The sequence below is a fragment of the Tamandua tetradactyla genome, chromosome 20, assembly GCF_023851605.1.
Source record: "Tamandua tetradactyla isolate mTamTet1 chromosome 20, mTamTet1.pri, whole genome shotgun sequence".
Taxonomy (NCBI): domain Eukaryota; kingdom Metazoa; phylum Chordata; class Mammalia; order Pilosa; family Myrmecophagidae; genus Tamandua; species Tamandua tetradactyla.
The window spans coordinates 10,596,548-10,613,547 of record NC_135346.1 but is presented as its reverse complement, the minus strand read 5'-3'; the positions used below and the strand labels follow the sequence as shown (position 1 = coordinate 10,613,547).

Below are 17,000 nucleotides of genomic sequence, written 5' to 3'. Positions count from 1 at the left end.
TTCTATAATTTGAATGATTATAGAGTATGTGAATGTATAATATAATCTGAGTTTAAAAAAAGAGCACTACAGATGCCCACTGTGATGAATAGTAGTCCCTGAAAACCTGTTGTAAGTCAACTTGTTCACTTATTGGAGGAAAGTCAGAAAATTAATGAATGTTTTAGGGACTAGAAATATTTGTTGAATAACCTTTGGTGACATTATGGGAGATATGAATATCTTTTTTTGGCTGTTGTCGGATCTTGGAAAACTGTCCAGTATTATTGATCCACATACAATAGGAGTTTCAGTTGACTGACACTGCTTCCCCTAGTATCGTGAAGAGATAATGTAATGCTAATCTATTATCTAACTGTGTGGGCCTTGCCCTTGATTAGCTAAATTTAGGGCCATACATACCCTTCGTGCAAAGGGAGGTAAAGGGGCTGATGTGTTGGTTAGCTTGAATAATTTAGGTTTGTCTGGCCAGCCTGGTAGTTCTAGCAGCTACTCCCACCATACCCAATAGTGTATCAATTCCAATAAATAATGGGATTAAGAAGGGACTCCATATGTGCTGTGGAGAGGATTTTGTCAAGGGGGAGAGGTGAGAACTGTGTAGATATAAAAGGTAATAGGTAGTCCTAAAGTTGAGGGGATATATCAAAAGGAGATGGAAGTAGATAAAAGATTAAATGTCTGTTGGTTTTACCTAGTGTATAATAGGGTTCTCTAGAGAAACAGAACAAACAGAAGATATCTATAAATATGAGATTTATAAAAGTGTCTCATGCAACTGTGGGAACACAAGAGTCCAAAATCCGTAGGGCAGACTGAGAGGCTGGCAATTCTGTTGATGAACTCCACAGGAATGGCTTGCTGCCTGAAGAAGTGAAAATTTTCACTTAAAACCTTCAAATGACTGGATCAAATCCAACTGATTGGGTTTTCTCATTTGCAGAAGACACACCCTTAGTTGATCATAGATGTAATCGGTCACAGATGTAATCAACTGACTGAAGACTTAATAAGCCAGCCTTCTGGTTTACCCACCAGCCACAAAATATCCTTTTAGTAATGGTAAGGTCACTGCTTGCCTGTCCACACAACTGAGCACCATCACCTGGCCAAGTTGACACCTGAACCCAGCCATCACAGTCCATCTCTTGTCAACTTAGCTACTATACATATCACCTTAAACCAAACTTAAATTCTAAATAGAACACAATAACAGACATATGTTTCACCTAACAGTGCTCAACTGACCTGTGTCCAACTGGAAATGCACTAAATCTCTCCAGAATAGGGTGCAAGTCCTTAGCTAACATTCACTCTTAAACTTCATATCCTGTAACTTAAATACTATAACATGAGCTATACAACTTATGTCATATAAGAAGAAAACAAGATATTTGCATATTGTACAAATACAAACATACTCATAGCAAAACAAAGAGGAAATATTCTTACCATCACAATCCTTGTTTCTGTAACTGTTCGTGTGGTCTTAGTTCATATATCGCCATGTTCTTCCACCCCCTATTCCTTGTTCCTTTTACCCTTAACAAGCACCTCAGCTGGCTGTAGCTCTTTACCTGGTGGGGTGACCCAAACCTTCATTCCTGAAGTTTCTAGGCCATTGGTAATCCTGCCTGGGTTGGGTTGTTGCAGCTTTCCATTGACTTTAATCACAGGGCACAGTAGTACTAAGAGACACCCTAGGGGATCTTCTGGATTCCAGGAAAACTCTACTTCCATTGTGTGGTTGCAGTCCTATTTCCCCTTGATAGTCAGGGTCAAGCACCCCAGCCAGTACAGTAACTCCCTTCCTCATCTGTTGATTCAGAAGCATGAGAAGTGCAAAGTGGCCAGGTGGCAGTCTTAACTTCCAGTTCAATGGAATCATTATTGTGTTTCCTGGTAGGAGCATTCCCCCTTTTGGAACTAAGATCTGTAGACCAGCAAAGCATAAGGTTTCAGGGACAGGTAGCAAAAAATTTTCTAGTGAATCACTAGGGGTGATAGTGAGTGGTGCCATTCCCATCTCCACCCTTTGTTTCCTGTTCTATGGGAGAAAAAGCACCATAGAGTAGGCAGTGATTCAGAGCAAACATAGCCTCTTGGAGAACACTGCCCTAGCCCTGTAAGGCATTGCCATCTACTTGACACCATAATTGGGTCTTCAAAAGGCTATTCCACCTTTCTATCAGCCTAGCTGCCTCTGGATGATGGGGAACATAGTAAGGCCAGAATTTAATGAGCATGTGCCCATTCCCGCATTTCATTTATTGTGGTGTGGTTTCCTTGATTAGAAGCAATGCTGTGTGAAATACCATGATGGTGGATAGGGCATTCTCTAAGTCCACAGATGGTAGTTTTGGCAGAAGTATTGTGTGCAGGGAAGGTAAACCCATATCAGAAGTATGTCTAATCCATTTAGAACAAATTGCTGCCCCTTCCATGATGGAAATTGTCCTATGTAATCAATCTGCCACCACCTCAGAGAATGGTGCCATGTCTGGGACTGAGTTGGGTCTCTGCTGCTGACAGGTTTGGCACTCAGCAGTGAGAGTAACGAGGTTGGCCTTTATGAGTGGAAGCCCATGTTGCTGAGTTCATGCATATGGTTCATCTCTACCACCATGCCCACTTTGTTCATGAGCCCATTGGGCAATGGCAGGAGTGGCTGGGGAAAGAGAATGACTTGTATCCACAGAATGGGTCATCCTATCCACTTGATTATTAAAACCTTCCTCTGCTGAAGTCACCCTCCAGTGAGCATTCACATGGAATACAAATATCTTCATGTTCTTTGCCCACTCAGAAATGTCTATCCATATACGTCTCCCATAGACCTCTTTGTCACCAGTTTTCCAATCAGGCTTCTTCCAAGTCCCTGACCATCCAGTCAAATTATTAGCAACAGCCCGTGAGTCAGTGTACAAATGCACCTCTGGCCAGTTCTTCTTCCGAGCAAAATGAACAACCAGGTGCATTGCTCAAAATTCCACCAGGTGGGAGAATTTCCCCTCACCACTGTCCTTCACATCCCAGAAAGGAGCTGTAGTGCTACACCTTTTGACTTTTGGGTGGTACCTACTTATCATACAGAGCCATCTGTAAACCAGGCCTGAGTTTTCTCCTCAGTCAACTGACTGTAAGGAACTCCCCAAGAGACTGTAGCTCTGGGTTGGGAAATAGAAGCTAATGTAGCAGGAGTAGGGGCCATAGGCACTTGGGCCACTTCCTCATGTAACTTACTTGTGCCTTCAGGACCTGCTCGAGCTCTATCTCTTATATACCATTGCAATTTTATGATGGAATGCTGCTTTGCATGCCCAACTTATGGCTTCAGGTCTCATGGTAACTAGGTGGCCCATGGTTAAGCATATGGTCTCTACTAAAGCCCAGTAGCAGGCTAAAAGCTCTTTCTCAAATGGAGAGTAGTTATCTTCAGAGGATAATAAGGTTTTACTCCAAAATCCTAAGGGCCTGCATTATGATTCTCCTATAGAGGCCTGCCAAAGGCTCTAGACAGCATCTCTATTTGCCATGGACACTTATAGCACAGCTGGATCTGAGGGATCATATGATCCAAGTGTCAGAGCAGCTTTCACAGCAGCCTGAACCTGTTACAGAGCCTCCTCTTGTTCTGGTCCCCACTCAAAACTAGCAGCTTTCTGGTCACTCAGTAAATGGGCAAGAGTAGCACAAGAAAATGAGGAATATGTTGTTTCCAAAATCCAAAGACACAAACTGGGCATTTTGCTTCTTCTTTAGTCATAGGAGGGGCCAGCTGCAACAGCTTATTCTTCACCTTAGAAAGTGTTCTAGTTTGAAAGTTGCCAGAATGCAATATTGTTATATTGCACAACAGCTTTTAAAAAGGGGAATTCATTGTTAAATTGCAAGTTTACAGTTATAAATCCATGAAAATGTCAAAATTAAAGGAAGGCTATAAAAATGTCCAATTTAAAACATCCATGGAAAGATACCTTGGTTCAAGAGGGCCGATAAAGTTCAGGGTTTCCCTCTCAGCTGGAAAGGCACATAGCAACATCTTCTAGCTTTCTCTCTTCATTTCAGAAGGCTTCTTCAGTGGCTTTCCCAGGGCTCTGTGTGTTCTGTTGGCTCTAAAGCTTTTTCCAAAAGTTTCCCTCTTAAAGGGCTCCACTAAGCAACCCCACCTTGAATAAGTGGAGACACATCTTCATGGAAACCATCTAATCAAAGGTTACCACCCACACTAAAAAAAAGTTCCCTCCCAGTAACACTGAATGAGGATTAAAGAACATGGCTTTTCTGGGGTGCATAATAGCTTTAAACCAGCACAGAATAGATATCTCAACTTTCCCCACACCACTGACACCTAGAAATTTCACTGAGGTGGAAGTCCTCTGTATTTTTGTTAGATTTATGTCCCATCCTCTGACATGCAAATGCCTTACCAATAAGTCTAGAGTAGTTGCTGCCTCTTGCTCACTGGGTCCAGTCAACATAACATCATCAATATAATGGACCACTGTGATGCCTTATGGGAGGGAGCAATGATCCAAGTCCCTGTGGACAACATTATGACATAGGCTGGAAAGTTGATATACCCCAAGGTAGGACAATAAAGGTATGCTGCTGTGGTCCTTACTGACAGCTGTTGAAAAAAAAGCATTTGCCAGATCAGTAGCTTCATACGAGGTACCAGGGGATGTGTTGATTTGCTCAAGCAATGATACCACATCTGGAAAAGCAGCTGTAATTGGAGTTCAATACCTGGTTAAGTTTACAGTAATCCACTGTCATTCTCCAAGACCCATCTGTTTTCCACACAGGCCAAATAGGAGAGTTGAATGGGGATGTGGAGGGAATCACCACCCATGCATCCTTCAAGTGCTTAAGAGTGTCACAAATCTCTGCAATCCTTCCAGGATTACAGTATTACTTCTGATTTACTATTTTGCTGGGTAAGGGCAGTTCTAGTGGCTTCCACTTGGCCTTTCCTACCATAATAGCCCTCACTCTACGAGTCAGGGATCCAGTGTGGAGATTCTGCCAGTTGCTGAGTATGTTGATTCCAATTATGCATTGCAGAGCTGGGGAAATAACCACAGCATGGATCTGGGAACCCACTAGACCTACTGTGAGATGGACCTGAGTTAAAACTCCATTGATCACTTGACCTCTATAAGCCCCTACTCTGACTGGTGGAAAAGCGTGACATTTTGGGTCTCCTGGAATTAGTGTCACTTCTGAATCAGTGTCTAGTAATCTATGAAATATCTGATCATTTCTTTTCCCCAAAACACAGTTACCCTGATGAAAGGTCTCCTTGGGGAAGACTGGGAGGAAGGTGAACAGTGAATTTGGGGCAGTGTAACAGGGTCCTTCCCCAAGTGTACCCAGCCCTCCCCTCATTCAAGGAGCTCTGGGTCTATAAACTGTCTCAAGTCTGGTAATTTCTTAAGGGGCCATGATTCTGTTTTTGTAATTCAAGTTAAACTTCTGTTCACTTGACCTAGAACTCTTCTGCTTATACACAGCAAACAAGAATTTAGTAGATGCCCCTCTATTTTACTTCTAGGTACCCCATGATCTACCAGCCAGCACCACAAGTCTCTGTGAGTCAGATTATTTTGATTGCTGTTCTCAGTCTGCTGTCCATTATGGTGGCCACGCCCACCTTGTCTTTGACAATTAACTGTCACCACCTGGCTTCTGCCACTTGGGATCCTATCAACCCATTGTGTTTAAGGATTCCAGCTCAGTGACAGCAATTCCCACAGTAATTTCTGACCTACGGAGAAGGGCGACACAGAGTTCTTCAGGGTCAATGGAGCTAGTCTCAAAAATTTATTTCTCCCAGGTCTTTTGTGATAAATCCACTCTAACATTCCATCCTTCCTAAGCCTTTGGATCCCCTCATCTACATAATACCAGGGCTGTTCCAGCAGGCCAACGTCTGGTAATGTCGGCCACCTTTTGATACGTGTTTCAGCCAACCACCCAAACTGTTAACACACTTTCTAACCTCTCAAGCTACAACACTGAATCCAGAATCTCTGTTTAGTGGGCCCATATCAATATATTCAGCTTGACCCAACTTTATATTCCTTCTGTTATTATCCCACATCTTTAATATCCATTCCCACACGTATTTTCCTGATTTCTGTCTATATAAATTGGAAAACTCATGCAGTTCTTTTGAAGTATAGCATACCTCCTCATGGATCACACTTTGCACCTCACCTTTCAGGACCTGTTGGGACTTTAGTCTAGTTATAGATCTTGAAGAAAAGAGGGAGTGGTGGGGATGTGTCATAAAAAGAATTAGAAGTGCCTTTCAAGCCATTTACCTCAGGGCATTCTGTTACACCTGCATCTGGTGGAATAGGATTAATTAAATTTCCCCCAGGGGATGTGGCTACAGGTTTAACAGGCACTGAAGGATTAATCTATTTGTGCATAGGTTGGATGGCAGATTCCTCAGGGCAGACTGGAGGCTGGGAAGCTATTTCCTCAAGGCAGCCTGGAGGTCTGGAAGCTCTTTCCTCAGGGCAGGCTGGATGTCAGGTAATTGTCTCCTCAGGGAAGGTTGCAGATTGGGTGGCTGTTTCCTCAGGAAAAAACTTTACAGGTCTATCTAGCAAAGATTTAGCAGAATCCAGGGTTTCTGTGTCCCCACTGCCATCACTATCGACCCATATGTCCCCATCCCAAGTTTTAGGATCCCATTCTTTTCCAATCAAGGTGTCCTTATTTTAAACTAAGGGTGTCCTTACTTTAGCAGCAGACACCCTACAAGGTTGAGAATTTAGTTTATGTCCTAAATCTGCTACTTACACAGTGAAACTCTGGATCTGGTTTTCAGATATTTCGAAGTCTCTCTTCTCCCTTAAAATTTTCAACCAACTGGATCCAATCCAACTGATTGGATTCTCTCATTTGCAGAAGACATACCCTTAGTTGATTGTAGATGTAATCAGTTACAGAGGCAATCAACTGGCTGATGATTTAATAAACCAACCTTCTGGTTTATTAGTCAGCCACGAAATATCCTTGCATGCCAACCTTCTGGTTTATTAGTCAGCCACGAAATATCCTTGCATGCCATTACAGAATTGGGCTCACTAGTAGCAACTAGTAGGGGTGATAAAGTGCTGAACAAATAAAGGCCAGGTGGAAGAGCAAAACCCTCAGAATTCAGGTGGGCTCGGTTATCATAATGAGTAGTGAGATTTGTGGCAGCTAAGAGGGCCTCCTACACAGAGTTATGGAGGTGGTTAACAGAAGGTCATAGCTTCCCTTGGAGCAAAATAGATGGGCAGCCAACAAAGGTACTGCTCATTCTGTACAATCGAAAGAAATCAATCAAGGAGAAGTGAATCCAGTCACCCCAATTTAAAAAATCCCTTGCCCAGTTTCTAGGTCTGAACTAGTTTTCAAACTCAGAACCCATAGACTGAAAAAGCCCATGAGGAAGTATTCCACAACACCGTAGCAAGGGTACATGATAATGATCTCATGGCTCTTCCCCAGCGGGACCTAGGGCCATATATTTAGGTAACTGTGCATACTGGGGATAAGAGAATATCGAAACATTGTAAGGACTATTAAACAGGATTTGAGACAATGCTGTTACCTAGAGACCTGAAGTGGCACCGTGACCATCTTGTTAGAGTAGGGGCATATGTGGGCTGGGTAATGAACAGATTCCTGACCTGCATCTTGCCTAGAGCAGGCCTTCTGGGTCCACACTGAGTCCCACCCAGTGGCATAATAAGATACATAGCTTTGATAATTGGCATATCTCCTACATTAGGTCTTTGACATCTATGATAAGAGCTATCATGGTAAGGAAAGCCAACTAGAAACTTCCAAAACTTCTCCCCTTCCCAGTCAAAATTGTCAATCAAAAACAGTGTTTCGTGCCAGAGGTGATGGCAGTAATTTCTGCCATCATTAAAGACCTAAAGAACACAAGGGTGGTATTTCCCATCATATCTCCATTTAATTCACCAGGAAAAACCAGATAGGTCCTGGAGGATGACAGTGGGCTACTACCAAATCAAACAGTAGCCAGTTCAATTAGAATTTCAGCTTCAATGCAAGAACTGCTAACTGTACCTGATAGTTGTGATATCTTTGATATATTAGATTAACATGATCTCAGTATGTGACCATTGATCAGGTGAATGTGTTCTTTTCTACCCTATCAGATACAGTTTACATTAACAATAAAACAATAAAAGTTTACCAAGCAATGTTAATGCTTCTGATCTGTGTCTTAATATAGTCTCAAGAGAACTGGAGCATCTGGACATCCTGCAGAGCATCACACCTGTCTACTCTATTGATAATATTATGCCAACCACACAAGATAATCAGGAAATAACTAGCAAATTGGCAACCATGACAGACACATGTGCTCCAGAATATAAAACTTATGATAATTCAAGGCTTACAGTATCAATAAAGGTCTGGAGAATCCCAAAAAATCTCCTTCAAAGTATAGGACAAATTACTACATGTGTACCTCCTACCATGAAGAAGGATGTTTCATGTGTGGTGGAATCTATTTGAATTATGGATACAGCCTATTCTAAACCTGGCAATATTACTCTGACCCATATACACAAAAGCCTGCCAGATTTGACTGCGGTCCAGGGCAGAAGAGGGCTGTGCAGCAGGTTCGGGCTGCTACATAAACAGCCCTGACGTGTGGATCATATGACATATCAGTAGTGGGAAATATACTGGGGCTCTAGAGCAAAGCCAGGCTATCTGCACTGGAGAATTATATATCTTTTGAAAAACATCTCCTGGCATTCTACTGAGCCCTGGTAGAGCTGGAGCACTTAAGTGAGTGACGATATAGCTAGAACTACCCACGATGGGTTTGTTTCTGTCAGACCTATTAAGCCAGGTGAGTCTAGCGAAAATACACCATGAGATGGAAGTGATATATTTGGGATCAAGCAAGAGTGGGTTTGGAGGGCAAAGTATCCTGCATAGCAGGTAACCCAGACCTCATGTCATCCACCTATGTGGCACCAGTGTCTCTCCACCAGCTCACAGCTATGAATACTAGTTGATCTCTTATGATCAGGTGATGGAGGAGGTAAAAAACAAAGCTTGGCTTACAAATCAGAAATGGCCCAACCAAAGATGGTCAGCAACTACAGACCAATTTAGAGGTAACCTTGAGAGACAATAGTGAGAAAAATACAATGGGCAGAGCTTCAGGTGGCATTGCTAGTTATTGATTTTGTGTAAAGGGGTGGTCTTAAGTTAAAATATATGTGGAGTCATGGGCAGTGGCAAATGGTTTAGCCAGCTGGTCAGGGACCTGGAAGGAGAAAGATTAGAAGATTAGGGACAAAGAAGTCTAAGATAATAAGCACGTGGTGGACAAATAATAGTGGACATGAAGTATAAAGATATTTGTATTGTGTGTCAATGCCCACCAGGAAATATAGCACAATGGAATAGGTACAAATCAATGGGTAGATGCAATAATTCTTCCAGTTAATGATATTCAGTTTCTGTCATTGAACCCTAGTGTTCACTCAAGGGGTACATGAATGTAATAGCCATGGCTACAGATACAGAGGCCCCACTAAACCTGACAGCAGTGGACTATACTTACCACAGTTGATCTAGTTACTTCCTCTGTCAAGTGTTTAGCTTACCAGCAATAGAGGACAACCATGAGTACCACATAAAATACTATGCCTTGATGAGACCAAAAGGCCACTTGGTTGCAAGTTGACCATACTAGACCTCTTTTTTTCTTTTTTAAACATTTTTATTGAGAAATCTTCACACACATACAATCCATCCATAGTATACAATTCTTGACTCACAATATCATCACATAGTGTATTCATTACCATGATCACTTGTAGAACATTTACATCACTCCAGAAAAAGAAATAAAAAGAAAAAACTCATATGTACCATACCCCTTACCCCTCCCTCTCATTGACCACTAGTATTTCAATCTACCCAATTTTGTACCCCTCCCCCTTGTTATTTATGTATTTTTTATCATTGTTTTTTTTAACTCATCTGTCTATACCCTGGATAAAAGGGGCATCAGACACAAGATTTTCACAATCACACGGTCATGTTGTAAAAGCTAATTATCTTCAAGAATCAAGGCTACTGGAATACACTTCAGCAGTTTCAGGTACTTCCCTTTAGCAACTCCAATACATCATAAACTAAAAAGGGATATCTATATAATGCATAAGAATAACCTCCAGGATAACCTCTCAACTCTGAAATCTCTCAGCCATTGAGACTTAATTTTATCTCATTTCTCTCTTCCCTTTTTTGGCTAAGAAGTTTTTCCCAATCCCGTGATGCCAAGTCCCAGCTCATCCCAGGAGTCCTGTCCCACGTTGCTAGGGAGATTTACACCCTAGGAGTCATGTCCTACATAGTGGGGAGGGCAATGAGTTCTCCTGCCAAGTTGGCTTAGGGAGAGAGGTCACTTTTGAGCAACAAAAGAGATTCTCTGGGGGTGACTTTAAGGCATAATTTCAGTCAGGTTAGCTTCGCCTTTGCAGGAATATGTTTCATAAGGTCAAACCCCAAAATTCGGGGCTCAGCCTATTGAATTGGTTGTCTCCACTGCTTACAAGAATATCAGGAACTGTCCAGATGGGGAAATTGAATATATCCTCCCCCTTTCTCCCAAGTCCTCTAGGGAGACTTTGCAAGTACTTTTTTTTTCTCTGCCAAAATTACTTTAGGATATATTGGGACATCACACTAACCTGTACAAACCAACAAGATCTCACGACCTATTCAAGATTCCATGTAATTATGGTGTTCAAATGAAGTGATCATACAACTTAAATTAGTTAATGAGCCACCCAAAATATAAATTTTGCACCAAATAGACATCTCTCCCTTTGGTCTCACACAAAGTTGGAGTTTTAAAATATGGACCATATGATACTTTACCCTGTATTCTGATTTACCTTAGTCCTATCTAGATCAACTTCATTCATATCGCTAGTCGAAGTCTGAACACTTTTTCAACAGTTCCTGTGTGGGGTAATGCTGACTTTCATCGCTATAGAGCTCTAACTGAGTCTCAGGTGTCACAAATACTTGGAGTTTCAGGGAACTAGCAGGTTATACACAAATAGCTCAGGAGTTCAGAATTTAGAAATAGCAGTTACAACTCCTGAATATCTATGACTGCTGTAAGAGCTTACAATCTAGGACCCTTTATAATAAGCCCCAACCTGATAACCTGTGCTCTCGACTTCAATTTTCCGAGTTTGTTTATTATAGTTAGTCCATATGAGTGAGGCATGATACTGTCTTTTTGTTTCTGACATTTCATTCAACATACTGTTTGTAAGATTCACTCACCTAGTTGCATGCCTCACAACTTCATTCCTTTTTGCAGCCTCTCAGTAGTCCATTGTATGTATACAACACTGTTCCCCCTTCCATTCCTCAATTGTTGTACCCGTCCATTGGGAATTGCGAACACTGCCTCCATAAACACCAGTGTGCAAATGTCCATTTGTGTCCCCACACTCAGTTTCTCCACATATATACCTAGCAACAGAGTTGCAAGATCATGTGGTAACCCCACCCCCAGCCTCCTGTGGAACCACCACACTGCCCTCCAAGGGGCTACACCTCTCAGTTTCTCTACTGACAGTGATTAGGTACATCTCGTTCTCCACATTTTCTCCAGGACTTTGTTTCTCTCTGCTCTTAAACAGTTTTATTCATACATCATACAATCCAAGCTAAGTAAACAGCCATGCCTTCACCACCATAATTTTTTTTATGTGCCCTGTCTTGTGTAATGATAAAAGCTGATACATATTTTTTGTATTGTGGTAACACATATATATATATATATAACAAAAAATTTCCCATTTTAATCACTTTCAAGTATATAAGTCATGGCATTAATTACATTCACAATGTTGGGCTGCCCTCACTATCATCCTAGCTAATACTTTTGAGCGCTTGTGCCTAAACTTCTTCTAAGTGTTTATACATATGTTGTACTTAATTCTCATAACAATCTATGTGGTAGGTACTTTGAGTATCCCAATTTTACAGGTAAGCAAAATGAGTCACAGAGAGATAAATAACTTTTCTAAGTTTGCATAATTAGGAAGTGTTCTAGTTTGCTAGCTACTGGGATGCAATATACCAAAAATGGAACGGCTTTTAACAAGGAGAATTTAATAAGTTGCTGGTTTACAGTTCTAAGGCTGAGGAAGTGTCCCAATCACAACAATTCTATAGAAATGTCCAATCAAAGTCATTCGGGGAAAGATAACCTTGGTTCAAGAAGGCCGATGAAGTTCAGGGTTTCTCTCTCAAGTGAGAAGGCACATGGCGAACACAGTCAGGGCTTCTCTCTCGGCTAGAAGGGCACATGGGGAATACGGGTCATCTGCTAGCTTTCTCTTCTGGCTTTCTATTTCCTGAAGCCCCCCCCGGGAGGTGTTTCCTTCCACATCTCCAGAGGTCACTGGCTTGTGGGCTCTCTGCTTCTTGTGGCTATGTCCTTCTTCTCTGTTCTGAATCGCTTTCATTCTCCAAAATGTTCCCTCTTTTATAGGACTCCAGAAACTTATCAAGACTCACCCAAATGGGTGGAGACATGTTGTCACTTAATCCAGTTTAACAACCACTCTTGACTAAATCACATCATCCAGGGAGATGATCTCATTACAGTTTCAAACACACAGTATTGAATAGAGATTATTCTACCTTTATGAAATGGGATTTACATTAAAACATGGCTTTTCTTAGGGGGCATGCTTCCTTTCAAGCCAGCACAGGAAGTAAAGTCAGGATTTGAACTCAGGCCTTTCTAACTTCAGAATTCATGCTCTTAACCCCAATGCCATCTTGAGCCCTTGCTCTGTAAGAAAAACCTGAGCCAGAGGACATTGTTTCTGCCTCCAAGAAACCTTCAGTCAAATAGAGAAAAATATATTTTGTTAAACTGTTGTTTAGGAAACAATTCTGTTACTTTTTTGGCTAATGGCAAGAATCTGCCCTTGTGTTAATGATAGGATGTAAATGTCATTTCACAAGAATTTCTCCCAAACTATCTATCAGATCCAGGAGAAAATGTATGAAGTGAGAGGACATAATCAAAAAGCCTTTACCTGATTCCACAAAAGTGGGTCACTGTTTGTATCAGTTAGCGTTTGCTGCATAAGAAATCACACCAAAAATGTGGTGGCTTAAAACAGGATCCCCTCAGGATTCTGGGGGTTGGCAGTTTGAACTGGGATCAGTTGGGCACCGCCATAATTTATGTTACAACATTTCCTTTTCTTCCACAAAAAATCCTTACCCCTCTCCCATGCCCCCCACTTGTTGACATTTAATTTTGGCATACTGCCTTTCTTACATTCAGTGGAAACATATTACAATGTTACTGTTGACTATAGACCCTAGCTTGCACTGATTGTACTTTTTCCTGTGTACTGTCTGTCATGGTCAGGTTCAAGTGTCAGCTTGGCCAGGTGGTGGTGCCTGGTTGTCTGGTCAGGCAAGTGCTAGCCAGTCTGTCAGTATGAGGACATTTCATGGACTTAAATCATGATTATGCTGGTTGCATCCACAGCGGATTGCATTTGTAATCAGCTAAGGGGAGTGTCTCCTGCAATGAGTGATGTTTAATCTGATCACTTGAAGGCTTTTAAGGAGGATTCAGAAGAGATGGTCACTCTTCCTGCTTCAGCTGGCAAACCTCTCCTGTGGAGTTTGTCCAGACCCTTCATTGGAGATGCCAGCTTCATAGTCTGCCACATGGATTTTGGACTCTCCATTCCCACAGTTGCCCAGCCAGCCTCTCCTGAGAGTTTGTTGAGGACCTTCATCAGAGTTACAAGCTTGTGGTCTGCCCTACAGACCTTGAACTCTACATTCCCACAGTTATGTGAGACAATTTTATAAGTTATGTATCTATGGATATCTCCTGCTAATTCTGTTTCTCTAGAGAACCCTAGCTAATACACCATCCATTTTCAATACCTTGCAATGTTGACATTCATTTGTTCTCCGTCATGCAAAAACACTTTTATATTTTTACATTTAATTACCATCATTGTCTACTCTAGGCATTCCTAAATTATATCTCAGTCTTTATCCTTTATCTTTTTTTTTCTGGTGTCATATGTGCCCCCAGTCCTTCTCGCTCAATCATACTCACATTCAGCTTCATTCAGTGTACTTTTATTATTGTGCTACCATCAGATAGGATTGTGCTTTCCATTTTTGAATTTTTACAATCAAAAATTCAAACTAGACCTTGTTCTAGTTTGAAAGCTGCTGGAATGCAATATGCCAGAAACAGAATGACTTTTAAAAAGGGGAATTAAATAAGTTGCTAGTTTACAGTTCTAAGGCTGTAAAAATGTCCAAATTAAGGCATGGCTATGAAAATGTCCAAGTTAAGGCATCCAGGGAAGCATACCTTGGTTCAAGAAAGCCAGTGAAGTTTAGAGTTTCTTTCTCAGCTGGAGGAGCACGTGGCAACACCTGCTAGCTTTCTCTCCCAGCTTCTTATTTCATGAAGCTCCCCCAGGGGTGTTTTCCTTCTTCATTTCCAAAGGTCTCTGGCTGTTTGGGCTCTCCTGACTCTCTAGCTCTTTCCAAAATGGTTCCCTCTTAAAGGGTTCCAGTAAGCAACCCCACCTTGAATGGATGGAGACACATCTCCATGGAAACCATCTAATCAAAAGTCACTACTCACAATTAGAAGGGCAACAAGCCATGGACACAGTCAAAAAGTTCCCATCAAGCAATATTGAATGAAGATTAAAGGACTTGACTTTCCTGGGGTACCCAACAGATTCAAACCAGCACAGTCCTTTTTCACATTCTGTACTTTTTCAGCACCAAATGCCCAATCTCTACCCTCTTTCTATCTCTTGATAACCTGTGTTCTTAACTTCAACTCTCAAAGTTCACTCATTAATGCAAGTTCATATTAGTGAGACCATACAGTATTTGTCCTTTTGTTTTTGGCTAATTTCACTCAGCATAATGTCCTCAAGGTTTATCTGCATTTGTTACATCTTTAGGACTTTATTCTGTCTTACAGCTGCATAATATTCCATTGTATGTATATAACACAGCTTGTTTAGCCAGTCCTCTGTTGATGAAATTTGGAAGGAGGAAGGATTACTGCTGCACAGTGGGTCCAAAGTGATCCACTTGAATACCTCTTTGGTACTCCCATCCCCAATTTTGTTTTTTATTCAATGATTTTTTACTGAGATATAATCATCCAACATGTACAATCACTGGTCACAGTATCATCATATCCATCCCCGGTTTTTACAGTAGATGGACAATTGTACACACACATATGAAAAAAAACATCTTAAGAGGAAATCAGACCGGGAATCAGATCCCTCAGGAATGGAGCACTGGGTCCTGCTATCAGGTGAGCCACCATGATGAGCAAAGATGCTAACTGAGGGTGAGAATGAATCTGGGCTAGAAAATGGAGGAGGAAATGAGTTTCAGTTGTGGCCCCAAGATAAGCTACAACAGCAGAAGTAGTTTGTTCTCCTACCTTCCTCTTCTATGTTTCACCCAGAAAGAGGAGCCCACCAGAACCATTGGGGTGCTGGAGCTGGTTCACCCTGGCTCATGAAAGTACATTGATAAATTTTCAGTAATTGTACCAACCTGTTGTGAAACAGGTTGAAATTGACCATAGTGGGAATATTTATACCATGATAATTTTCACATGCTACAAATCAGGGTTGGTTTGTTTGCTTGCTTGTTTGGAGAGCCAGTTACTAAAAAATTAACAGCACAGTACTGGACCCTGAAGGTGCTGTTCCAAGAACCTATATGAAGAACTGGATCCAAGCAGCTCCAGAGGTGGACATCGATGGGTGCTATGATGTGCTATCCAGGCACTCTTCAGGAGTCAAGGTCTTATTCTCCCAGCTTAGAAGTACTACTGGAAAAGAGCTGTCAGCAAACAGCCCTCTTTGGGGATCTCCTTCCAGGGACAGCCTGCATTTAATTACTTATCAACATGAAGATATAAAGGCCTGGCCTCCTCGCCCCAGCGTACAAATCTGAAGGTCCATATAGGCTCCAGAACTCTCCTTTGGATCAGCTGAGTCTTTTATTGTAACTGCATTACAGTCCAGATTCTCCCTCCCTTCAATCCTGCTTCTTTCCTTTTCCTTCATGAGCACTCCTGCATGTTAATCCCTGCTCAGTGTCTGCTTCCACCTACCTGAAGCAGGCAGCCTGGTCAATGTTTTCAAAAAATAGGTCCTCTCAAAGTAGAAGAGCCTCACCCACTATAGATTCAGAGTGTCCCTATCAGCATCAGTCTTCTCACCTGTGAATGGGGCTCCATCCTCACCTGGCCTAGAGTCTCTCCCCTGGGCCAGGACCTTTTGGTCTCTCAGTCCCTGGGTCCTGGAAGTTATAGTGACTGAGGGGAGAAGCTGGACAATTGGAGTTAAGTAGCCTCTGACTGCTATGGAGCACTAGACACGGCCTTTTATTTGGTGCTGCCCACTGACTGCAGTGGTCCCTAAGAACGCACGATACCTAGGACAGGCAGAGCAAGAATGGAGCCAGCCATACTGTGAGCAGGTGGCACTAGGAGGGGTATGGAGAGTCTTTCCCTGTCCCCACATGGCTGGTAAGGGGAGAAGGGGACAGGGGAATGGATTGATTCTTGAGTCTGGCTCTAAGGACAGTGAGGGCTACGGCTTGTCCCCTCTATTGGGACTTACGGGGTTAGGGGCATCACAGCCCTGGAAAGAGGGATCTCAGAAGTTCCTTAAAGCCTCCAATCTCAGTGTCAATAGGGGGAAGCCCTAAGAGCCCCTGGGCACATGCAGTTTGGGTTGAGCTCAGATACAGAACTATCACCTTTTACCCTGACCCCAGCCTACACCTATGCCTGTCTGTCCCTGCCAGGAGCCCTAAATCTGTCTGCCTTTCTGACCTCTATGTCTGTCAGTCTGTCACTGCCAGTG

General features: G+C 42.2%; 1 protein-coding gene across 6 annotated transcripts in view; it reads left to right on the top strand.

The window, feature by feature from the left end:
• Positions 1–17,000, top strand: part of LOC143664917 (prolyl 4-hydroxylase subunit alpha-2-like) — a 211,622-nt gene that overhangs the window by 187,778 nt on the left and 6,844 nt on the right. Inside the window, exons 14-16 of one of the 6 annotated variants that reach the window (XR_013166676.1) lie at positions 5,558–5,594; positions 6,443–6,546; positions 8,270–8,472. The exons of 3 other annotated variants lie outside the window; for them this stretch is intronic. The gene's annotated coding sequence lies outside the window, so the exon portion shown is untranslated. Of the gene's footprint in view, positions 1–5,557; positions 5,595–6,442; positions 6,547–8,269; positions 8,473–17,000 lie in introns of those variants that run through there. 2 more of the 6 variants (XR_013166675.1, XR_013166677.1) reach the window with 2 other exon arrangements.